General features: G+C 41.4%; 1 protein-coding gene across 4 annotated transcripts in view; it reads right to left on the minus strand.

Annotated features, from left to right (window-relative positions):
- The window catches only part of LOC119030029 (ras-related protein Rab-27B-like), a 62,157-nt gene that overhangs the window by 21,023 nt on the left and 14,773 nt on the right, over positions 1 to 26,361 (minus strand). Inside the window, exon 1 of one of the 4 annotated variants that reach the window (XM_037117338.1) lies at positions 11,516 to 12,181. The exons of the other annotated variants lie outside the window; for them this stretch is intronic. The gene's annotated coding sequence lies outside the window, so the exon portion shown is untranslated. Of the gene's footprint in view, positions 1 to 11,515; positions 12,182 to 26,361 lie in introns of those variants that run through there. 4 annotated transcript variants of the gene reach the window in all.

Consider the following 26,361-nt stretch of genomic DNA (forward strand, 5'->3'; position numbering starts at 1 on the left):
GAGAAAGAAAAAGAGAAACAACAGTCTACACCCTGCTAGCCCTTGTTCCCCATTATCAAAAAATGAAGGCTCTTATATGATGAAAGAAGAGGGTGTTGTATCTTTGGGGTTCATTAGATCTTTATACATAATGCAACTTTGATCCTTTAATTAAATCAATAAATAATTCATGGCAGTTTAATACATTTCTACCCAAATCTAAGTAAGATTTCCAAATTTGATTAATTCTGTTAGGACCAGATGGCTCTAAGCAACAACAACAACAACAACAACAGAAAATAGTTCTGTAGAGTTTAAAGCTGCACGACATGTTAGCTTTCATATCTTAAATGACAGGAGACAAACATGTTGTGACTCCATCAAAATGAAAAAAGGGTTTTCACATAATCAGTCATCTGTCTCTTAGCTGAGTTCTTGAATCTAAAAAGCATTAATTTGGACAGAGGAACTGCTCAGGATGGATGGAAGACTTCCATTCCACTACTGAAAGCAGCAGGGAAGTGAGAGCAGCTTGGCCTTTGCTTTGTTAATTATTGATCAGCAGCTACAGGATTCATCCGTCTCTTCCCAATGAAAATTCTCACTGCGATTGTAAGAGTAGTAAAATAGTTCAGCACTCAAATCACAAGGGCTATGCATCATGTCTTCAAGTGTTATAACACAACAAACTATTTCGAAGGATTATATGAGGCATAATGATTAATAGTGGGAATCTGAATGCAACTTCAATCCTAATGGAGTTTTTTTTTTACATTTAGAGAGTTTTCATTTGAAAAAGTTTCTTAAACCTGTGACTGTAGCTGTGACATAACTATGTAAACCTAAGAATTTTAAGTTCTGAACAAGTTCAATTTGATGTTCTTGTAAAACACACAGTATTGTATAGTTTACACGAGCGGTCGTCTTGTTGTCGGTACAAGATGAGCTCAAAGGAAAGCTCTGGAAAATTATCCTTGCAATATGACGTATCTCCTCACTTCGAGGAAGGAAGGAAGGAAGGAAGAAAGAAAGAGACATGAGTGAAAGTACAGAGACACCTGCGCTTCCTCACACTAAGCTCCTGGTGGTGCATTTAAAGGATTAGATCCCCTCCACGACGGCGGAGGGGGTAGATTTCCAGGTCACAGGAGGAGAGAGGACGGAAGGGAGCATAATTTAGCATAATGAAAGGCGCCCACTGCCTTCTTCTGCGGCTGCTTCACGCCCACTCCGAGGTCTGCCTGTTGCCTGTGTGAAAAAGTTTCATGTGAAGCAGCAGCAGTGGGAAGCAGCTCCGACATGGAGAGCAAATCATGAGAGGGGAAGGCTTCCATCAATGAGACAACATGAGAAAACAGTAATAAGTACATGCATTAATCAATTTCCTATGAGTTCCTTGTGCAATCTGAAGCCCGTGCTGGAGTGGTGGATTCTACTGCTCACACTAAGAAATACTGGAAAAGGAAATGTTTGCTGTCTGCAAATACAATGAATGTCCGTTGCTGAGAAAAATGAGGTTTAAAATAATAAAAATCTTGAAGTTTCCAGAGGACAGTGTCCACGTAACATTAGTAGAAAAGCACTGGCAGTGCACTTGGAGAGTGCAGCTTTGACGTGCTTGTGTGGTGAGAGAAAAACACACTGCACACTGGCTTTGACTGACATTAGCTAATGCTATGGTAACAGAGGGCTGAGTGCACAGCTGACAACAAGCTTACAACTAGGTGATAAATAACACTCACCAGGACAATGGACAATCTGCTTTCCAGTCTCTTTTAGGATAGTTTCTGTCGGATAAAGCTCAGGACAGACAGTTAATGCCAAAACGAGCTTCCGCTTCATTTCTTGGTTACCAGGGTGACACATGACAAGCATCTGAACAAAAATCTTGCCTGGATAAAAAAAAAAAAGTATAACATTGGGGGGAAAAGTGGCATAAATAAGAAACTAAACAAAGAATGAAACAACTTGCAAATTTCACCCATCTACTGTGCATCAATAATTTCGGGGAAGCGAGATAAAGGCACAGAGCCTAAAGGATACCGAAGGTGACACCAACCCAAGCAACAGACTGTTCACCCTGCTGCTGTCTGGCTAAAGATACAGTAGTATCCATACCACCAGACTACAGAGCAGCTTCTTCCTCAAGCAGTGACACTCCTGACCCCATCCTCAATACTCCACCATGAATACATATTTGTCTTTGCATGTTGTTTGGTGTGTGTGTGTGTGTGTGTGTGTGTGTGTGTGTGTGTGTGTGTGTGTGTGTGTGTTGTTTAGAGAACTACAACAGAGATGTCATCATACGACTTGGTGCATAATGACAACTTACTTAATCTTGAATCTGGAGCAGTGCTCGACTTGCGCACAAGGATATATTACCTTCAATCACATTAGAGCATTATCCACGTTTATTTCTGTAAGATCCTCTCAAACAGTCGTTTCCCAATAATCTGTTATATGTAAAGGTCAGCAGATGATTGTCACAGAAATTTGTTTAGCTGCTGTGGCCTCTGATTCATCTTAAACAGATCAGACGTCTGATTTGTTTTCCGTCTGTTCTGCGGACTCTGCTGAGGGCCTTTGTTGTTAAACCAATCTATTCTCCAGAGACAACGATCAATAACCGCTAACATGGATGAAGATTGACCCTTGATTATCCAATTTGTCCAGACGTCCTCCGGGTTTACCCCTCAGATTGGCCAAAACCTTTTAGCATTTCAGACCCACTTAGCAAAACCAGTGATGCACATCTGAGACGACAACGCAGAGCGATCAATGGAGTGAATCTACGCAGCAGCTGGTTGGCCTGCAGTGTACAGCTGCTCTCCACAGCAATTGCAATTACTACCATTACCTCCTTCTATTCTTATAGCTACATGACAGTTAAGCTTTATCCACACCACACTGCATTCTGTCCAGTGTGTTACACCGGTTTTAAGTCTGCCCACAATCAAAAGTCGACCCGTCTTCTGGAACCGGATCTGACAAACTACGACACTCTCGACTCAGGTGGATTTATTTATTTATCCGTCTACCCACCAGGGCTTCCTCTATCCTTCCCTAATCCCACAGCATGAGCTGGGCTAACATCTTTACAGACAGCACACACAGCTGGATCTGAAAGGTCAGCATGGATATAGGAATACTGGGTGGCAGAGGAGGAGGGATGAGGAGATCAAGGCAAAGGAACAGGCCAGTGCTGCAGCTCCAGAGAAAGCACAAATGGTGGCAGGATTGGTAGCTTGAATCAAAAGTTCTTAAGTTCTTTTGGATATTAAAAAAAAGGTTATATTAGCAGGTTATGTTTGAATCATTTATCAACGCACACACTAATCAGCCATCAGGTGATGAGTGTTAAATGACTTGCCTGTCTTTCAACCCAACCAACACCTGGGTCCAAGGCAAACTGCCATCCTGATTGATTTTTGGTCTCCAGGAGATTAATCCTAATGACGTGATCAAATGATCCCTCAAATCCATCTTGCAAGGCTTCAAGCTGTGCACTTGTGGCGAAAACCACAGCGGTTCAGAGCAATATGCATCCTTCCTGAGGAACCACTGGCAGTTATGGGAGTGATTTAGATATGACAACCACAGAGAGAAGCCACTGTTCCTTCAAAGACAGCAATGGCGGCTCCTAAAGAGGTTAGTGTAGATGCTGCTATGGCATCAGTTATATCAGAACTGAGGAGTAGATTTCATTTAAAGAAGAGCTGTGGTACGTTCTTCTACTGTTGATCAGATTGGTTAAAGCTGGCCTGTGAAAGATGGTGATAGACAAATAGTTCGTCCAGTCACCTGCCAAGTATGTTTTGACAGGGTCTTCCGTGGACGACTTCCAAGATGGTTCAATGTGGACAGTGGTAGTGTCAGATGATTGGTCTGTCTTTTCATCCACCCAACACTTAAGTCCAAAGCATCCTATCCCAAACTGTCCAGACTGACTTGGTTTCTTGTGACTTTTCTTGATCACCAGAGAATCAATCCTAATGATTTAAAGACCCCCTGACCTTTCATCTAGCACCATCATCAGTCCAAGACTGCAGCCAGGCTAGCAACCAACGGCACATAGGCACAGCAGTGGTTTGAGCTGAATGCCAAATAAAAAGTGTTAAAGTGCTTGTGATTTATTTTTAAAAATCTCATCTCTAAACAGCCACACACACTGTCCAGTGACTGAACAGATTGTGTTTATAGTACTGCAGTAAAAACCTGTGACATTTCCATCCAAACCAATATGTTCTGTGTTATCCGCCTGTGTTGCTTTAACACAGAAGTGACCCATCTTACAACATATTCCAGTTCAGCAAACCATCTTCACAGTCTGGTACTTACACTACAGGACGTGATGGTTTCCAAATTCCAAATGCAAAGCTCTTCCTGTCCCAATGAATATCAAAACCCTTTAAAATGGAGGTCCTAAATTCTTCTGAATCCAGCCTCATGAAGTCCGATCAAAAAGTCAGAACAGACCAGCTAACACTAACACACTGCTGGCGTGGTGAGACACCACTGAGCATTGTGCTGCGGCCTGAAGGTCTCATGATTCCAATAAATGTTTTTTAGTTTAACCCACTTACATTTTAAAGCTGTACACAACACATTGCTGAAAAACAACCAGACAAGTGTGGGATAGCTGGAATGCAGAGGTTGAGGTGGAGGGCTTCTTCCCTCAATTGATTCTATTAGTCTTCAGCAAACATAAGGGTGCACTATGGGTGCTATATCATGAACAATTACCATACATGGAGAGAGAGAGAGAGAGAGAGAGAGAGAGAGAGAGAGAGAGAGAGAGAGAGAGAGAGACCAATTGCAAGAACCGATATTGACCATTTTATAGTTTTACGGCAAGAACATTTGCAGTAGCCTAATCACCAGAGACTCCAGCTGTCTTTCTTCTTTCCCCTCTCCTCTCTGTAATGTTGTTCATCAAGAAAAATGCATTTCAGACAATGTTACAAGACATAAACAGCTGAAATCAGTGGTCAGCTCTGCAGATTGCTGCAGCAGCAGGTGGATAAAGAATGTTTTCAATCTCAAAAGTTTAAAAGTATCCTCTGAGCTCTCCTCCCATCAATAAACGGTCCCGGATCAGAGAAGAATCTGAAGTGACTCCAGATGTTCAGTCCAGACCCTTTAGTTTACATCTTTTATGTTGTTTAATGGAGAATCCCTTAGCGGCAGAACTTACATATTGTATGATTAAAATGTTCTACTCTGATGCAGATGTCTCTTTGAGTGAGACCACAGTTGTAACTACAGACCACAATGTCTCACTCAGTGTCCTGCCTTTAACACAATCTGAATGGTTACACTTCATGAATAGTATCTTATCACCACTGAATGCACTAAAGTAACTAGTAAACTAACTTGATCAAATACAAGTCGTGGAGTAATAAGTGCTATATTTACCTTTAAAATGCACTGCAGTGAAATTTAGAAAAAAGCACTTCAGAATTGTCTTTTAGTCACTTTTCTAATAGTCACTTTCCATCACTGGTTATCCTATATATTGACATTACAATTTTCATTTTACTGCAAATATATATTGGTTCAAAATACTGATTACCTATTGGTTGTCAGCAGACAGCAGATGGTATCACAAGTGTTACTGCTAACTTGCTAACTAATGTTAAAACAGTGAGGTGTAACTAATAACAACGGGCTGTGCCACTAAGTTACAATAGTGAGCCACTATGGACAATGAAAGGGGCCTGAACTGACACAGGTTGAAAGAACGCAGTCCACATGAACAGTTTTAGTTACACTTGACACATGTGACAAAATATAAAAGTGTCTTCAGTGAGAAACATTTGACATCTATTCTGCTTTGCTTAGCTCCTTTATGCCAATCTCCACTCTTCTCAGTTCTGTTCTACGCAGCGCATTTCTACCCTGTTTGACTCTAATTAGACTTTTCTCTCCTGTATTCTCCTCAGCTCTTCTGTTTTTCCTTGAATCCACTTTGTTTCATTGCTTATTGAGATGAAGGACATGTGATCAGTCAGCTGACTGAGATCGTGGTCGCCTCAGGACAGTGAAACACTCAGCACCATGAGCGCCTGGAGGGCCCGCCCTGGTCTCTGGTATATCCTGCTTCTTAAAGCAAGAATAATTGGCAATTTGTTTTTCATTACAATGGATATATTCTTACACTATTTATGGGACTTTCACTTTCTCATTTCATTAAATTTTCTTTATTTGTTGTCATGTGTTAAAACTGTTCTTTGTCTAGTTTTGTTACACAAGTTATCAACTGAGGTCTTTATATAAAGAAAAAGCATTCAGTGTTCACAACATAACAATCAGTGCAATTCTGGTTTGCTGCTTCTCAATCTAATTGAGTCTTTCCTTGTGTGACCTTTTCTAAACCTAAATTAGGTCCTAATGTCAAGTTTAAGTTATGTCTTTTACATTCAAGAGCTCATGGTGCTCCGTGAGGGTTGTTACATGGAAACTCATTATATAATTCCAAGCAATAAATTCTGCTGGTTTTGATGGAGCGTAATTTTCCACATGAGGTCCCACATCGACTCCATGTCCAGAGAAACTAATCTAATTCGTCCTGAGGAGCAATAATTCTTCATTTTGTTGACAGTTTCTATTTTAAATCTGTAACAACCTCTGTAAAACTGTAAAATACAGATTAATTCTGTCAAAAAAAAAGTTGAGAGAAAAAAAGAGCGTATTTACTCCAATCCAAGACTGTGGATCGAAAAACTAAAGCAAAGCTGAGTGTTCAGCATGAAATCTGTCAGGGTTTATGAGGATAAAACTAATACTCTGCTTTAACAGTCACTTTCTTCACTCCCAATTACTGTCTGATGACCCCTCTCTTACACCTCTCAAAGTAACTGGTTCATCAAAGCACCAATTTGGCCCTGAGGGCAAGTCTTACAACCCTGGTAGCTTCAGAAGTGCACAACTGAGTGTGTGTGTGTGTGTGTGTGTGTGTGTGTGTGTGTGTGTGTGTGTGTGTGTGTGTGTGTGTGTGTGTGTGTGTGTGCATGCGTGAGGGAGGGAGAAAGAAAAGTAGTGAGTGAAAGATGCATAAAACTAAGCATATATGTGTTTGTTTTTATATATATTTTGTATTTGATTCATTTCATAGTCCGACTAAAACAAATAAATCTTCTCGATCACAATTTTACTAACTACGGTACTAAGATGAACTGTTTCCCACTTGATGATGATGCATTGTCAGATCATAGTTTCTGAAAGGGATTTATTAGTAGGGCTGAATACTATACTGAAGTATTTGTGAAATTGCAGCAACTTGGTAAAGTGCTTTATCCAAACTGTAGCAGCTGCAATTTTTTGATACAATGTGTCACAACTTTCAATATAAATGAAGAAATATAGTGCTGCAGAGATTCAACAGGCTGCAAATCATGTTCTCCTGATTTAAGGGAACACAGTTGTCATAAATCATTATTTTTTAGACTTTTTCCTGTTAAAATGGAATGACAGAATTACAGTTCCAATGATTGGATCATAACTCACATCACAATGTGTCAAACTAATCAATAGTGGAAGGAAAAAAATGTTAAAGTCAAAAAGTTGCTTCTATAGCTCTGCCAACCCTGAAGACTGTGGGCCTCTCAAGTTCTACCACATTGTTGAGGACATCATTGTTTAGCCACGCTCTAATCACATTACTCCTAGCCCCCATGATACCTTGCATCAATTATGGCCACAACTTTCCAGTGAATCCGGTTACTAAAACTGGACATTGTCCATGGTAACAGGGTGCTCATCCTCATTCTCTGAGCAATTGGTATGACGTGTCATCGTTAATGCAGACCCAGGTGTGTAACGTTCTAATCCTTCTAAAGCCTTGAAGGTGACGCTAGCGTGTCAGTTATTAGGATACTTTGTTACGTGCTAGTTCTGCAGAGCACAGCAGAAGGATCCCCCTTAATTGCTTCCCCAGTGGCCTGTCCAGGAAACTTTAGTTGTGTAAGATTTGTTTCTGTAAGGGGTCCATGAAATGGGTTAGTCAAGTCTGTCTGTCATAGACCGTATATTGGTGAGGAAGATGCAAGGAAGGCGGCGCTGGTTGGTGTGGATTTAGCCTCAGTTTAGGAAACAGAATTCCACGCTTTCCCCGTGCTGGGGCCGGTACCAGACACTTCCGGTAGAGTTGACTTGTACACATTCAAGCAATCAGTGACGCCGACTGTCCTGCTCCGTGGTCTCATTTTTACTACGCTGTACTTACTACCCACAGGAAATGGTTCACACACCACATCATCCACAACATCAGTGGAAACCCAATGTCGGGCAAACAGAACCACCAACAGGCATGGTCACAGGCGCAATACTGAGAATGACATCTTATTAATTGAATTTACTTATTTAAGCCGGAAACAGCGCAGACTGCAATCTGCTCTGAATATTATATCCTTTTATTCTCATCCTAGTCCAGCCCCCTGCTACATTTCGAAGCTCATTTGATGCTTCCTTCGTTTCTCATCTGTTGCATGTTCCTATACATCTTTTATGTACAAAGGCGATGAAAGTAAGCAATTACAGAATGCCTTTATCATGCGCAAACACACACACACCTCTCTGTCCTCCTCTTTGAATATACAGAAGGCCGTTTTACAAGTCCAACATGTCACATGCCTGACTCCTTAAACACAGCCACAGAGAGGAGGGTGTGTGTGTGTCTGTGTGCTTGCGTGTGTGTGTGTGTGTGTGTGTGTGTGTGTGTGTGTGTGTGTGTGTGTGCGTTTGTGAGTGTGTGTGTCTGTGTGTGTGTGTAAAGTTCCGACCTAAAACATTTAATCATTACGAAAGTACATTTTTTGATAAGAATAAGCCGAATCTGGTCTTTCCTAAGTGGTAATTTTCAGAAAACTACTGAGGTTAATGTTTTTGGTCGGTAGATAAATAATTTTGTAGCCTAGTTACTGAGAACCAAACCTAGGATTTTTAAAGCCATGACATCGCGAAAATCATGTTTCTTTTTCTATTTGTGCTTCAATGTTTGGGCAAGATAATGCTTACATGGCTCATTCCCACAGGGGGTTTCATATACCAGAAACAAAAACGCTCATGTTATTGTCATTCTCAAAATGGCCCCCTGTATTTTCACCCATGGCATGCACACCAAGTCAAATATTTGCCTCAGAATGTCCTCCGTTATAAATCATTAAAGAGGAAATGCTTCTGATACGCAATCAGGAGGGCGAGACATTTACCACCACACGGAAATATTTTCACATCAACGCTTTCAGTCGCATCCAGTGAACCCTGCAGCTAATTACAGTTTTTAACGTCTTGCAGAGTTTAGATGACGTAATCTTAGTGACACCCCCCCCCCCCCAACTGCAGTCAAACCAGTTTAAAGATAAAGACGTTCAAACAAAGGAAGTAGGTTTTGTTTTTCCTTCTACGCAACACGAGAGGCTCCTAACCAAGTATTTGCCCAGCTTCAGTGAAATTAAAGCGGTTGCCATGGGTGATAATCAAATTCACCTAACATCACAGAAATCTGACCTACCCTGACCTTTTCAATGTATTGAATTTATACATTAACCACAGCTCGACAAGGCAATCTCGACGAGTTTGAAAGGCAAGGACGTGTTATATAATACGTCGGGCGAAATTAGCTTTCGAAAAGTTGAGTGAAAGGACTCGATAAAGAATATATCAAATTAGTTTCCCAAAGGATGTGGCTGATGTAATTCTGCATTTTTCTTATTGTCAACAAATCCAATGAAAAGATCGAAGCCGACCATCCTTTAGTCTCTCAGTACTCCCCCTCCCGAGCCCGTCAGGTAGAACTGAAAATGGAAATCATTTACAACATCTCTCAAACATTTAGTCTGGCCTTTAAATAAAGACTTGGTCACTTCTGAAAACAGATGGGCATTGTAGTTTTCAGCGAATGTCATTCAAACAGCAGTAAATCGTTCATCTGATGGGGACTAGTTTCAGTGGTGGATTAATACACATTTGGTGCTCTAGTGCATATTGATGAAAAAAGGACAGTGTTTGTGGAATTGACTCAAAATGAAGGGCCGTGTCAGCCAGTGCAAAGACGTGACTCGAGGCAGGCTTTGGCACTACGACAATACGCTTTAGCAGAATACCTTCATTCTTTCCCTGAGATATGTGGTTGCTGTCCAATTAAAATCACTTCATTTCTATGCCTTTTGGTGTAAAATTGGATAGCAAATCCCTCAGCGGTTCAGCATTACTCCTAGGAAGTAACTGCTCCTAGAAACTTGGAAATACCTATAGTGACTATTCACAAAGCTAGTTCGTGAACTTTAGTTAGATGTCTGGTTTGTCGGGCTAACTGCTGATATGCTATCCAGCTGGGAACATGCTCGAACTAGCAAGTCAGTGTAGCTCCCTGAGCTACCTAGCTTAATGACTGTCACTTAACAGGGTAGCTAGCTCTGTAACTGTGGCTCACGGAGCAATACGGCAACTTTCCACACGATTTTCAAGAGATCCACCGTTGACTCCACTCCTCTCAACCCTGCAAGTTCTTTGAGATGCTGGTTGGAGCAGGCCTACGACATATCTCAAATGTGGGTTTCCACAACTGCAGTAATAAATCCAGTTTTGCTGTACCCTTGGTTAGTCTTTTTACAGAGCACACAAGTTTATGCCTATCAATCATTTGCTGTCAAAGTAACCAAATCATTTTCATCAGCTGAAGTTTCCTGAAACTTTAGGTTTCAAATGCATTTGTGTTGAGTATGTGTTCTTTTTTTCTTTTTTCTCTTTCACTATAGGGCCTCTGTTTCTAAAAGTGCTGGACTTTTTAAGCAAAATAAGCCTCTTTTGTTTTTCTTATAATGTGCTTTGTGATAAGAGGACCCCATGTCCTGTCACCATTTTTGTTTGCAAAAGACTAAAGCTGTTCTTTCTTTTATTCCAACAACGCCTGACAAAATATCTGTTTTTCTTCCTACTTATAAATTAATTAGTTTGCTGATGTGACTTTTAACTTAATGGATTCTTGTGGTCAAACCACTCCTCATCTCAGACGATTAACATTTCAAAACATTACAAATGCCAGACATATATAGAAGTCAAACTGCTGAAAACTCGACTGGATTAATTCCTTAATGAAACAACAGCCATGAGCATAAAAACAACAGCCATGAGGATCCTGCTCTCCTCCCTCAGAACATCACCACTATCATGAGACTGAGCATGAGAGAAAATTCATGACCGGCTTACATCCCCGCTGCTCGGCTGCTCCGAGCCCTGATAACACAAAGATGATGCAGCTGAGCGCAACACCACACCAACAGTTATCAACTTGTAGAGAAAGGGTGTGATCACATTCCACAGCAAGAGATTCAACTATCTCATTTCCCTTCAAAAAAATAAAATAAAACGAACAATCTTCTCTGTGTGTTTGCACTCCACATCTATCAACTGTCCCCATCTCTCCCAGTTCAGCCTGCAGCACGTCACATGTGTGTGCGAAAGTCAGCAAACAGCTCTGAAATGATCTTGACAATCTACTCAAACCAACATCCTGCTGAGCGTGTGAGCGCCTTACCTTTCAGTGGCTCCTCAGCTGATTCAACTGCGTGAGATCCTGAGGGAGATACGAGCCGTCCAGAGCAGCTGACCAGCAGCCCCGCATCTACACCCACCGGCTGACTGACTGGCGGACTGACGGAGTGACTGGGTGGGAGGCTGGATGACTGGGAAACGGACTACCATTCAGCTGGAGGCAGCCGAACTGAAAAAGCCACTCCCCACACCGACCAGCTGACTCGCTGCTTGGCTGCAGGGATGGATGGATGACTAGTTTAACGGCTGCCTTGGCGCTTAACTTGCTGACTGAACACCAGCCTGAACAAAGGACTGACCGACTGAAGAGCTGCTAAATGTAACTAACAAACGGACTGACTCGCTTACTAACCAACAAACTCACTGCCAGACCGACTGGTCATCTTACTGAACTTACTCAAAGTCCTACTCAAAGACTGACTGTATTAATGGATGGCTGATGAAATCACCAAACGATGAACCTGACAACCAACTCAAATGTAAGACCTGAGCAGCTTACTTACTAAGACTGAAACACTTTAAGACCAACAAACCAACTGACTACCCAAACTAACCAAAGAATCAAGTTATAAACATTCCTGGCTAAATATGTGGTATCAGTCGACTGGCTGCCTCACTAGCTGTATGGTGGTCTGACTGGCTCACTGACTGACTGCTGAGTTACCTACTAAGGTCCAGATGTAGATAGAGGTTTCCCTTTGTCTGCTGTTACTTCTTCCTACTCTTCTACTTTCTGCTTCTCGCTGTCTCTCTCTTTCTGCCCCTCTGTGTAATGTGAGGGTGGAGCTGAGCTACAGCAAGCTAGCTCCTGACATGCACACGCACACACGCACACGCGCGCGCACACACACACACACACACAAACAGGCAAATAGCCTTATCAGTTAGTAAGTGCGTAACAGGGCAGCCTCAGGTCATGCTAGTTGTGTGTTTGTGTGTGTGTGTGTGTGTGTGTGTGTGTGTGTGTGTGCGTGTGTATGTGTGAAACAGGAAGTACAGGGGAAAAAAATTATAGCAGACAGCTCCAGGTAATTCTTTTAATGGCAGAAGTGCATTCTATATTTCATCTTTGGTCCGAAGCCCACACAAATCTAAGTGCGCACAAAGTGTTGCAAAATTTGCAACTTTACTCTGCACGAGAGAATGATGAGAAACAGGGGTCCTCTGGATGACTGAGCTGTTTTATCTACTGATAAAATCAGTGACAGAAACTGAAGCAAATAGTGCTCTGGCTCCACCCACTGGTTTTTACCACAGCCAATGATAATAATTGTGCTTCCACAGCAGTTCTGCCCGGTGACAATCTGGGTTATTTGTTTTATACCGAAACAACACTTCTGTCAGTCTGCTCTGAGCGACATCGCAGCAGCTGTGTGTCTCTGCTGGCCGGCAGCCATCACAGCCTCATTAGAAACGTCATTCATCCAATGTGACGATAACACGAGGGGACAGTGGCTAAGCAAGGGGAGATAAAAGCAGCCGGCTTCTTCGAAAATCGATCGCAGTCACGCCTGTAGTTTGGTTCATTTGGCTTGGACCAAGGAAAACATCTTTATGCATTGTTGCTTTTTAATTCTGGCCTGTTTTTTTGCTTAGCAGTTAAGTTTCTGAAGCAAAAACCTAATTCATATTCTGAGTGTCATAAATATGGTGGAACAATGGTATATGCTCCTGTCAAAGCCAATGTCATGTGACTACACTACCCACAATGCTCAAGTGTATTGGAGATTTCTTAGATTGGTGGAGGTCCTTCCACCATGAAAAAAAGTTTACCATTCCAGTAAAAGCCATATTGGCAGGCGAGTTACTGCTATTACAACCATATTGTATACATTTTGTTCATCACAGTGTAACCAGGATCTCTTTCTGACATGCTGCGTGTTTTTAGGAATGAGAGAAGGTGTCCAAAGGCCACATTCTGTTATTTGTTGGATGAAATCATTGAAATCGATAAGATTTATTGATTTTTGAGTCTCATACAGTTGGGAAACCCAAAGCGTCAGTATTTGAATAGTGAGAAATGAGACTCAAAAATCTGCTATCTTACAAAAAGGAGCTGAGAATCATTATTTACGTTTTTTTTATTTTTTTATTTCAGTCTCGCAATGGTCACGATTCATCTCATAGCTGGCATTTCAGGAATAAAACTATTTATACTAGGATTTTCTGAAATGTCAATTAGTAAATGAATGGCTTGACACAAACAAACCAAGAAGGTTGACAGGTAGCTCATTCATCGCACATTTTTTTTGTCATTTCATAGTTCTATAATCTATAAGGCCTGTTCAGACTGTCAAAGCAAAATTCATCATTATGTCTATATTGAAAATGAGACTGTAGTCTTGATGACATAGTGACTACTGAGAGTAATAGGTGGTCAGATACTGTAAATGGCAAGCTGACTGTAATCTTTCTAGCCAGACCAGGACAAGCTAATACTAGTGATTCACAATAGGCCTAGCTTGTCAAGCTTCTTCCTATTCTACCTATTCTAGGCCATTTATTTCTTCTGACATGGTTCTCCAGTTTGTACATCATTAAATGATCAACACAAAGAGTTGAGAAAGAGGTAAATAGCTCTTTGAGCTAACATGCTTGCTAGCAGTCAAGTGGCTAACTCTGTCGCTAACCTGAGTTAGTTCATTCCACAGTTTATCCAGAATACGAACTATACCATAAACTTCTATGTCATGACTGCCTACAATTGTGGAGCATTTAATCTCACAGAGTAGGTTAAGCTAGAGGGTTTATTTAAAGTAGAGCATGTAACACAGCTAAGCACAGCTAGCTTCCTCCATTTTGGACTCTCTCTGGATGTATAGTGTTTGGTATAGCAGCCTTCGAAATCCATCCATCCATCCATCCATCCATCCATCCATCCATCCATCCAGCCCTCCATCCATCCATCCATCCATCCATCCAGCCCTCCATCCATCCATCCATCCATCCATCCATCCAGCCCTCTATCCTTCTATCCATCCCTACATCCATCCATCCATCCCTCCATCCATTCATCCATCCTACAATCCAATCAACCAACATGTCAAGGTAACATGTAACAAAAAAACAGATTTTGTGTCCATGTGTCCTCTCTCCAGTGATACAGCGGGGAAACAGTTGTAAAACAGATTGTTTTTGCCCTGAAAGCAGATCTAGACCACCACTGTTTATGAAAAACATCCAAAAATCTGACAAATATGTTGTTTTATAATAAAATGTTTGGGTTTCTCTTTCACATACAGTGAATCTTATTTGTTCCTTCTCAGACACCGCCGACTGAAATAGAATCCTGAACATGTGTGACTGGAAAATACATTTGCAAAAGCGTGAATAAATAAGGAGAAAATATCTCCCGCCCTCTCTCAGCTGGTTCAGAGTCTACATGTGTCCAGGCGGTGAAGCATCATGCAGCTCATGTTGGTGACCTTTAGGCCACGGTAAAGGCCACCTCAACACAACGCAGACAGTTACCATGACAAAACAAGATCTATCACCGGCTCCGCATGGAAACACTGACAGTGAGAGAGGATATCCCGTTGCATCAGAATTTAGTCATCCCTCGTCTTGTATTTTCTTCAGGATTGTACTGAGCTTGTCCTGGATCTCAGGAACAGAGAATTTCCCCCATTCCCCTTGATTTTACATCCACTTTACACTGCTTATGTATTTTTTTTATTATTATTTAATCAAATGACTTTTATACTGTCCGGTAGTGGCTGTTGATTATTTACCTGGGCAACAGGCACTGAGAGCTTCTTTTTTTTTTTTTTTTTTTTTTTTTTAACACACCTAAGAAGATTTGACGTCAGCTATGGAATTGATAGAAATGCAAACATGCTCTTACAGCTCAGGTCTGCTTCTTGATTCAGTTGCTCAACTTGCTTTTGCTGAAGAAGCAAATTCTTTTCTGAGGCTATGACTCCTTAAATCATCTTCCATGCCCAACCTGTACAAATAAACTGTATTTAAATCATATAAAGGGACAACAAATAAAATGCTGTTGTAAACCCTGTGTTGTATGATGACCAAAAAAAGGGAATATTGGATCTTAAAGGATACATATTATGGGAATCGTCAGGTTCATAATCTTCAATGTGGGTTACTGTGAGATTTATATGCTTTGGTGCAAACTCATCACTTTTCTCATACAGTCCAGTAGAGCAACAGTGTAGTCCAGCACATTTTCAGGTTCCAGTTGGTGTGATGTCAAGAAGTCACAGGATTAGAGGTGGAGGTGGAAAGGAAATTAACTCTAAAAGCATAGGTTAATCTATAATCTATAGATTAATCAATTGTGAAAATAAGCACTAGTTGCAGACACTTTTAAATGTTAAAAATGTTGCATCTGACATGCAATAATAACTAATAATCAACTTGCAGAACAATAGATTTGAAAGCAGAGGGTTTGTTGAGTAAAAAGAATAATTTTCTAAAACACCAGTTACCTGCTGTTCAGTCCGTCGCTGAATGAATATTGTTTGGGCCAACATCAACCCACATCCATGAGTTTGAATATTCAGTCTTTTTCCCTCTCCTTAAAGAGACATTATAAATGCACGTGTCTGTTTTTTTTTTTTTTAAGCACAGACAGCAGAACCAAACTCGGCCCTGACAGCAGCAGACATGCCTGGAAACAATTACAATCCCTCAACCCAAACTGGCTAAATGTGAAAAGGGCAACAGGGTCCGAACTAATCTGCTCAGACTATGACATGCTCCGGGTCAGGGACAGCAATTCCCACAATTCCCACTGAACCAGAGAAAAGCACTTATGAATTGTGTCTATATACCGGGTGGGTCTCTCCGGTGCTGAACAAAAATGCCAAACTGACAAGAAGATGGAAATGAGTTCACAGTGAGTAATAACGCTGAAAACAAAGACACACATACAGCAAGCATCACTTTAACAGGTCCTCAGGTCACACACAAGTAATTGCTGCTATCAATTTTGACAACAGAATGTCAGCTGAGTGTCTTTCTGTGTGTCTTTGTCTGTGTGTGTGTGTGTAAACATCTTCCATAACTGCCTGACGCAGGACAGACACAAATAACTGGTGTCCATTATTAAATACTGTAACCTGCAGTCCAGACATGTCCTCTGGTCCTTGTCTTCCTGAATTTACAACACCTAACACTTTTCTGTTGGACGTACTGCAACAAAATACAAATATTTCTCATATTTATTGAGAGAGGGACTGGAACGTTAGGGTTCCTTCCACAGAAATTTGATTTTGCCGCATTTCTGCGTAAGAAAATATCAGCTGTAATAAAACTACAGCTGTTATGCATGTACTGCTGGTCACTTCCATGTGCACCAGTTGACTGGAACGCCCAATTTCAATTTATTGTCAAAGTGAAAAGAGTCTTTGAGTCTTGCTACACATAATTTGGAAAATGTGTTGATGATAAACTGAGTCTGGGGAGTGCAGCAGCTCTGTAGTCTGGTGGGACAGCAGCAGATACTTCTGTATCTGTTGTCAGATGGCAGCAGGGTGAACACACTCACTTGACTGGTGTCACAGACCCTTTCATATACATTTGACCTGGGCTGCAGTACATAACACAAGTGTTTCCAATTAGTTACTTAGACTGTAGCAGCCTGCACAGTGTAATTTGTCCTGCCACAGTTTAATATGAACTAGTAATATTTTTCACTTTATTTTTCTCTCATAACAGCATTAAAGTTCTATAACATTGTTCTGTGCTGCTGCTTCAGCAAAGTATCTTTCATTGCCAGTCATTCAGGTTTGTAAGTATCACTTAGCAAATAACAAACTCCCCCGACTACAGCAGAGTGTATCTTCTCATGTCGTTTCCACAGTTATAGTCTCACTTAACCTAACCACCTCCACAGCACAATGTCAGTGCTGGTTATAACTCAGCGCGACACCTGTGGAAAATATGACGTGTTAACACCTGAAAGGATGCAGTGAAGTCAGTTTTGATGGGGAAAGCATCCTGTTTTTAATTGGGTTATTTGAGCTAGTTAGCTATTAGCAGCCAGAGGGCAACCTATGGTGTGTTTGGCTAAGGGAGTAAATAGCTACAGAGCTAACAGCTTAAGGCTAAGAATGCTAACAGTAAATAAAGGTACTAAAGACTTCATTCTGAAGTGGAGTTTTAAGTTAAAAGTACTCTGAATGCTCATACTTTTACCTAGCAACTATAGATGTCAAAATAAAGACAGATCATTTTGATTTTGGGATGGTTCACATTTACAATTACAGAACAGTGATGATGATGATGAGAATGTTAGCCTGGAACCTTTCGCCGGGGAAGACATTGTAAAAAAGCATCATGACTCAAGAACTTGAAGCTATGGGGAAAATGTCCTCTTACAAAATCAATCAATGCAATATCATCAACATTTCTGTCCTTGACACATACCAAGCTTTTAGTTGATGAATCTACTTTTATTCTTACTGTAATTCACAGCTCAACCTTGAGCATGCAGATTATTATTTGCCTATCAGAGGAAGATGTTGGGCTTTGTGCAGCTTGGAATAAACAGCTGCAAACTCGACCCAGGGCAGAAAATACAAGTCTACTCCCAACTGTGTGTCTCCAGTTAAAGAAAAAATGAAAAATCTATGGTTTAATTTACAGTAAAAATCAGTCAAGGATAAGATAGTGAAGCCCAGAGTCCTTTGTAGCTAAGATGAAATGGCAAACAGGAAACAGAAGCCGATTTTAAAAATGTGACAATGTTTTCAGGATTCAACTGAGCTCATCTGCTGTACCACCAATAACCTCTGTCTGAGCGGAGCCGGAGATGGAAAAACAATTGCCAGTCATGCATTTTCTATTACAGCCTTGCTCAAAACATTGAAGGAATGTCCCCTGCTATTTAAAACACAACAACCGAGAGGGGAGAAGTCGTCAGCTTTTAAGTGAAAGGTCAGCAGTTCATATCCCGACACGGGGACGAAGCTGCTCCTCACCAACGGAGGAAAAAGGGATGGGTGATTCATTTTTCATTGTTGAACGTTAAATTTGGATTTCAACAAAATAAAAAATAAAAAGTTTAGACTTTTATGTTGTATCTGAAATGTGTAATGTATATATTAAAAAAAAACAAAAAACAGACAGATTTTCATGTTCATGTTGCAAAATCTTGGTTACATCACCTCTGAAATGAGACATCCAGCATGAGACCAACAGGCTCGGTCTGAGCACAACAGCGCCTCACAACATGAGAACAGGTATTAGTTGTTTAGACTCACTGTGGCAAAATGTGACATTGTTGTTTCCTGTCAGCACAATGACGACCATTGTGGCTCGACTGCTGATCATCTAGTCACAATGTCATGCTCTTTACTGGCCGCAGTGATTTCAATTAGTCAGCAGAGACTGCTTCCGCTCATGTGACGACCATGTCCTGTTTCAGATTAACGCCCAATCTCCAGTCAACAGCAAATCCATTAATAGGGACAAATAATCTGTATTCGCCAGTTTATAATTCCTAAAGCAAGACAACAGCTATCCGAAGAAACTAAGACCATCTTTGACAAATAAAAGACAAATTTCCTTTGTATACTGTGATATGAGCCATTTGAGAGGTGAAAGTGAAAAACCGGTGGAAGTCAGTCCAATTTACAGGCTCGCTTACAACAAAAAACTTCAGCCACGTGTCACTTTGGAGGGAAATTTCTGAACAACTGTCGTATGAAATTAGTACACAAATGTTTGTTCCCCAGACGATGAACTGTGATAACTTTAATGGCCCTCTAACTATTTATCTAGCGCTATCATCTGGTGAAAATGTCAACAGTCCAATAATTTGGTTTATGACCAAGAACCAGCCTTAGCTGTACCTGCGTTTATTACCAATTGGTCCATTTTAGTATGCCATCACATTAAGCTAAAATGGTAAGGATGATAAACCAGCTGTCACAGCCTTTTAGTCTTCAGTCACAGTCCTGTAAACAGTTTTACAAATGTCTCTTGTACTATAGACTGTTTGGAAAATGAGCCATTGCAACATGTTCCAGAGTATTATTAGAAATTCCATGAAGCTGCGTTCCTCCTCAGACCACATTAGGCTGCAACGTGAAGAAGGGCTGGGCTCATAGATATCAGAAATGTCTTGACAGTCACAACATGATTGGGTGCATTCCTCATCAAAATGAGGTATATTTAAAATGGAGATGTGATCCAGGGGGTCCCTAAGGACTCAAAGAGAACCGCTTACCAAGCCGGCCTTGTCTACACTCGTTGCTTGACTATCGGTTCTCCTCGACAAATGACTGCAACTTAACCTAAAACAACGCAGTGTGAAGGGTGCCATGGCACGCCTCTCTCCTCACCACTCTTTGCTCACACAGAATACCTATTAATGTGATTTGATGATTTTACAATGCTTTTTTTCTATAGTTTTTTTTTTTAATTACATATTTATACATTTAAATATATGTAGTTGTAGTATGTTTATATGTATGACAGGTGAATATTTGATGAGCTAAAAAAAACACATCCCTTGCTATTGCCTTCTGAAGCAACCAAATAACCAATGACAGTAACTGTCAGCCCCGCTCTGACACCACTTCTGTTGAGGTTTTGGTCCCAGCATTTGTTTGAAGTGAGGGAATGATCTTGGTGTTGGCGGACAGAAACCAACGCTGACTGTTGACAGGAAACAATTTCATGCTATTTCTGGTAAATGCAAACACACCTCATTTTTAGATATTTGGACAAATCACTGCCACCGTCATTGTCAGTTTTCGTGGAAACGCAGTCTCCTTCATTCATCAGCATCAATTCATCGACACAAAAGTCTCCATGCGAAGAAGGAAGGAAATACAGAAGGGAAAACGCAGAAGGTAAGGAAGGAGAGGAGACGGAGGCTGGCGACATGACTGTTGTTTAAAAATGCATGAGTCTCCAGCCTCCAGCAGATTGCCTTTATGTGTGTGTGTGCGTGTTGGGAACTGTGGTGTTAGTATTTACCAGTCAGCATGTAGAACAGATAAAGAAGGCAGTTTGGGATGAGTTAAATAAAAGTGACACAGTGCTTGAGGACTGTGAGTCGTCTTGTATCATGTGCTGCTCTGTGTGTCTGTGTGTCTGTGTGTGTGCGTGTGCGTGTGCGTGTGAGACTTCATTGTTTCTCACATTTCACTCACCCCCCGCTGATTAAGTCTACGTATGTGAGAGAGGGAGAGACGCCACCGTTTGGCTTCTAATGAAGTCACGTCAGCTGAAGCTCAGCTCAGCAGTCACGAGTCCCCAAAACGAGGAGGAGGAGGAGGAAACAACGCAGCCAAGGAGGGGAAGACAGATCGGTTAGAGGAGGAGACCAAGGAGCGATGGGGGGAGTTCGAAGGAATGAAAGACCGCAGGGCAAGAGGGGCTGGGAAGATGAGACGAGAGAGCTAGAAGAAAACGAATAAAAAAGAAAAGCGCAGGGGAGGAAAACAACTAGGAGAATAAAGAGATGAGGGGATACAGGGGAGGACAGAAAAAAAAGTGAAGGAGACGATACAGAGAACGATGCAGATCAAGCAAGATCTGGCAGAAGGGGAAACAAGGCTAAATGTGTGTGTTCAGCTCAGCCTCTGACTGATGTCAGAACTCACCAGACACTTCAGTCACTACTTGAGCTCCAGTCTCTTTTTCCTCGTGAACGGTATGAAGCAGGGCACGAAATACAACAGACACTATATTTTTTTCTGAGATGGACGAGAAGAGTGATACCACTCTCACATCTGTCCATTAAATATGAAGCCATTAAACCATACAGTTACCGTAGCGCTAGGACTGAATTAGAGGGAAACTACTAGCCTAGCTCTGTCCTAAGGTCACAAAATCCATCAGTACCAGTACCAGTGTTGGAAATCTGCCACTGTGGCCGATTCCAAAAACAGCCACTCTTTTTTTCTTCTTCCCACCAGCAGCTTTTGTAAATAAGTGAGTAAATATATTTACCACAGCTCAAACACACATCAGTATGCTCATCTTCTCTAACATGAAGCTGGTTAATGGGGCTGACTTAGCAGCTACCCTTGACTAAAAGGCAAGGCAATCGAGTGACTCATTATAATGATTTGTGATGAGTCACACTGATGGTGCGCTGCTGTCTTTAGGCAGCAGTTAGCGATTGCACCATTGACCGACGAAAAGCTAATCTAACATCAACAGCCTTGTATTTTTCCTGCTGTTTAAAGGGTGCGTTATTCAGACAGGAAAATGTGCTTGTATAGGTTCACAAAGCGGGTACACGCTTACTTAATTACATGAGAGTGCTGCTTTCAGTCATTTTAAACCTTTTCATACATGCAGTAATGACACCGCAACAAATACTGTGGCACATTTAATCAATAAAACTAAAAGCTGTAGGACAGAGGAAGCACTCCAGAGGGAGCAGAAATGAAGTTCTAACTTCTGAAGAATCTCAGGATTTATCAGGAGGACGGCAGCTAGTTGCAAAACGATTCTATTGTATGAATCTTGACTGTATGTGTAGAAGAACAAAGCAAATGTGCACTGCAAGAGGATCACTGCAGCTAATGAACTTAATATTTTCCTCATTACATTTAGCAGCGCCACAGTTACTGAATGAGAAAGACCATTTAATAATCTGAGGGGATTAATTCAATCATTTGCAGTAATACAGTGGGAACAGTTATTAAACTACTATACCTTTGTGCATCTCAAAAGACGTAAAAGTAATTTCTCCATTTGGATGTAATAGCAATTATCAAATACACTTGGAATATATACATACACTTTCTGCACATTCGTAAAGGTATGAAATCAAATGGGTCTTGACCGGTTTCCAAAGTCAAAATGTATTAAAACATTGTCCTTCCACGCTCTGGAGAAAGAGGTAGATAGCAACTATAGTGTGGATGTATAGCTGGAAACTGCAGTGACTCCCAGTGGACTCAGCTCTTAACAACCTCAGCCATAAATACTGAATTCCTCCCCCAGACCATTCAGAGAGAGAAATGAGTCTGACTGTATCTCTAAGGCTGCAGCCTGTGGATCAACTCAGCCAAAGGCTAAAGACCTTCTTGGCTTTAATGAATTGAGGGAAGGAAAGCAAAAGACAATGAGAGACAAAAAACGGCCATAATTTGCTCAAAGAAAGAGCCAATAAAAAAGGGATGAAGAGGAAAAATAGAAGGAAGAGAAGTAGAAGAATGAAGAGGAGGGTATGTGTATGCACCACAATCTCAAACTACAGCACAATTTATATGTCGATTTCATATTTTGGTCTTTTGATCAGTTAAATTCAAGCAGCTATAATTCTTGCGAGCCCTTGTCAAGCAATGCATATGTCAGTGAATGGTGAGTTGAGTTGATTTCACTGTCACTGTTATGGACACTGTGGAAACCATCTGATATTCCACAAGAAAAAAGCAACGATTTGGGACGATTTACGAGACAATGCAGTTAATAAAATGATCTCACCTGAGTCTGTTGTGTGTTTGTTGGTTGGTTTGTCATTAAGATTACACAAAAACTACTGCGCCTCAACCCAGAGTAACCCTCCCATTAACTTCTGCTGTCCATCCGAATAAAGGGATGGACCCAGTAATATTTTCTGACTGTATTTAACACCGTGCAATAGGTAGTTTTTGTTTATTTCTTGAGGCAGGCGTATTGAGGTGGCTGGTATCAATGAGTATGTACAAAAGTGGACTGTTGAGCCTTGATGAAGCTATGCGCTACTTAATCATATGTCTTGTCCAGCCATCCTGCAACCTTAATCTTGCGGCATCTTTGAGTGGTCCCAACAAAGAGCATTTAAATGAATTGTCTTAACTGTATCTAATGAATTCTTCCTATCCATGTGTGTACAAACACAGTATATATATTTCACAGTTGAATTATTTACTTAGTACAGAGGTCCGACAGAAAGCTATCAGAATACTCTGACAGTCATGGTACTAAAACACAACACTAACATTGCATCCTGCATCAAAAAGACACATGCACAAACATTCAGAGGTCCACCACGTTGCCTCAGAGTTTCTATTGTGTTTCTCGGTGCCTCAAATGACATTATGCTGCAAAAGAGGCTGTCCAGCAGGGGACAAGAATTACTCTAAAAAAAACAAATCGAGGGAGCTGCTCTGGAAGAGTTGTTTGCCACCAAGCCAGGAGCTGGATATCAGGTGGAGTCCTTGAACCAAACAATGATACAATCATACTTGTGTCCTCCCGCACCGCTGCACAAACCTACGCTAATGGCCACAACACCTGATTTAGTCACAGTGAGGATGTATATCATTGTAAGTCCACTCTGATTTTAGCTTTTAAAATTATGGCCAATTAGCCATCAAGCTAGGACTTCAGATCAGCCTGCTGCTCCGTTTATCAGAAGTCATTTGATTCATTCATAACACAGAAGATTACCATCCGTGGAGCTCTCAATCGAACTGTTTGGATGATCTTTCTCACTTGATGTGGCGTCTGTCTTGTTGGAACGGAACACTGGGGCCTCAGAGATTGATCTGATGGTGACGTCTGTGATGATTTAGTTAGATAAAGTTGGATTCCCATTCCCGAGCCAGCCTTTGCAAAAAAAAAAAAGCTATCAGACTGCGGTCGGAGAATGCCAAGAATCTGATTTCGGGCTGCATCCTCGTCACAGCAATTAAAATCATAAAACATTCACTGGGACACAACATGTAGAAGCTGCGAGCCAACAGTCTTCTTCATCTTCTGAGTGAGCACAGTGGGAGGGATGGCAGTAGCATCGTGACCACTAACTCTTTGCACTTGGAAAACAACTCCACACCTCTCCTCCTCCTCCTCCTCCTCCTCCTCCTCCTCCTCCTCCTCCTCGTTTTCTCTCCTTTCTTCACCTTCTCTCTCCTTCCTCTCCTTCTGCCTCTGTCACCAAGCAACTAGCCCTTCCTCCATCTCTCTGCTTCTTTCCTCTTACTTCTCTCTCTCTCTCATCTTTGTCACTCCCCTTTCCTCCAGCATTAAACCTCCCTCCTCCCTGGCTGTGCATCACATGTAAGGTTTATACTCGCAGCAGCTTTTTTGTTTCAGCATATGCAGACGCCAGTAAAAGCAAGAAAACACTGTGGTTACACCTTATTGTCTTCTGATTCATCAACGCTTCTGCTCTCAAGTGTTTGCGTCTTGTGATGAGATTTCAGTATGTCTGGAAAACACTTGTGACATGGGCTATATTCCCCCCTTAAAAAGAAAGCCTGTCCCTGAAAAACACAGTCACATATAACTAATCTGCATTATCAGATACATTTTGTAGTAAACTTAATGCATCCAAATTGAGTTTCCTGTCAGCATGCTGAGAAAACCTTTATAATAAATGTACATGTTAACTGTTCTCTGCCTACATCAGCTCATCCTCATCAGAAAACAGACATACAGGTGAAGTGTGAAAATGGCTAACAATGAACCATGTTGACATTTCTTGTTAGATGGAGACCTCTAGTGGCTGTAGTAATTATCATGGCAGTAAAGGAGGAAGTAAGACTGAGCAGTATAAAGAGTCAGGGAACGGATGGTTCGGTCAATAGGTTCATATCCATTGAGCGTTATTCTGATTCTTATATCAGGATCAGAAATATGGCCGTTAAGCAGAGCTAAACAGGCTAAACCCTGCCAGTAAGACACTGACATGTTCAGTATGCAAGGCTGTAATCTCGAGGGGTGGCGCGAGTGTTTCAGCACCAGCAACGTTATAAATCACTTGAAGACGCATCATGCGAAAGAGCACGACAAAACTGCTCTCCCCAAACTTCATGAGACAGTGAGGGAACACGTTTAATGTACACGGAGGTCCTATCGTCACCATCATTTCCATTCTCAGTGTCATCATCAACAACAAATTTCAGTCTAACCGTTATGTAGACTGCAGGCTTCCACTTAGTCAGATCAAGCTAGCTAGCCACCTCCACTCACAATAGTCCCAAAACACTGCAGCAGGCACACATCACACCAGACTGTGGTGACTCAAGGTAGCTGACGGAGCCAGCTCATCTACATTACTATTATTCTGTAAATAGCTTTTTTATACTACACTTTGCTACACTTTACTATTCACTGGTGTATCACTTTTGAATATGTCTGGTAGCATGAGACTATTGTGGGCAATAAACTTATTCCTCAGTGGACATTTTGACACCCTACAGTTAGGGGCGCTGCCAGGGATTTTGGGCTCCATGAAAAGGAATCTAATTGGGCCCTTGTATAGGCCGGCAAAAACATTTGATGTCGTTATATATAAAATGACTTTCAATGACTTTTCCATATCTGTGAAAAGAACAACATGACAGTTAGTTGGTTACTGCTCACTGTCTCCCCTATAGTCCTGTATGCAGATCTAATTTATCTCCACAACCATACACAGGTCACAGGTGGTGGCACTGGATTTGGGGTGAAAAAATACATATATGTGGCTGGTTTAATAATTTTATATCAGTTTTTACCTATTTTTAGGGACCCCTGTCAGTCAGGGGTCCTTGGAATTGTCCTAACTTTTCCCCCTTATATGGCGCTCCTGGTTACAGTAGATAAAGAAGAGATGTGATGAATGAAATTAGCAACGGCTGAATTCTCTTCAGCTGCCTCAGTTTCAGGGCCATGTTACTGGTCATCCTGGCTCACTGTCACACAATCGGGGTTTTGGATTTGGCTTAATGTGACTGGATGTGTAAAGTGGTTGTGTTTGTTCTTCCAGACTCTTTGACTTTCCATTTGCCGAGTATTTCAACATCAAACCTCACATATTCCTCTCATCCCATCTTTTTACCGTATCTCCGTCCCCGTTCCCCTCTTTCTCTTTGAATCTCACTCATCCCTGCCTCTCGTCTCCTGCTGCGTCTCTCTTTCTACCCCTCTCTCGCT

This window comes from Acanthopagrus latus, chromosome 12 (assembly GCF_904848185.1).
Source record: "Acanthopagrus latus isolate v.2019 chromosome 12, fAcaLat1.1, whole genome shotgun sequence".
In the NCBI taxonomy this organism is placed as follows: Eukaryota; Metazoa; Chordata; class Actinopteri; order Spariformes; family Sparidae; genus Acanthopagrus; species Acanthopagrus latus.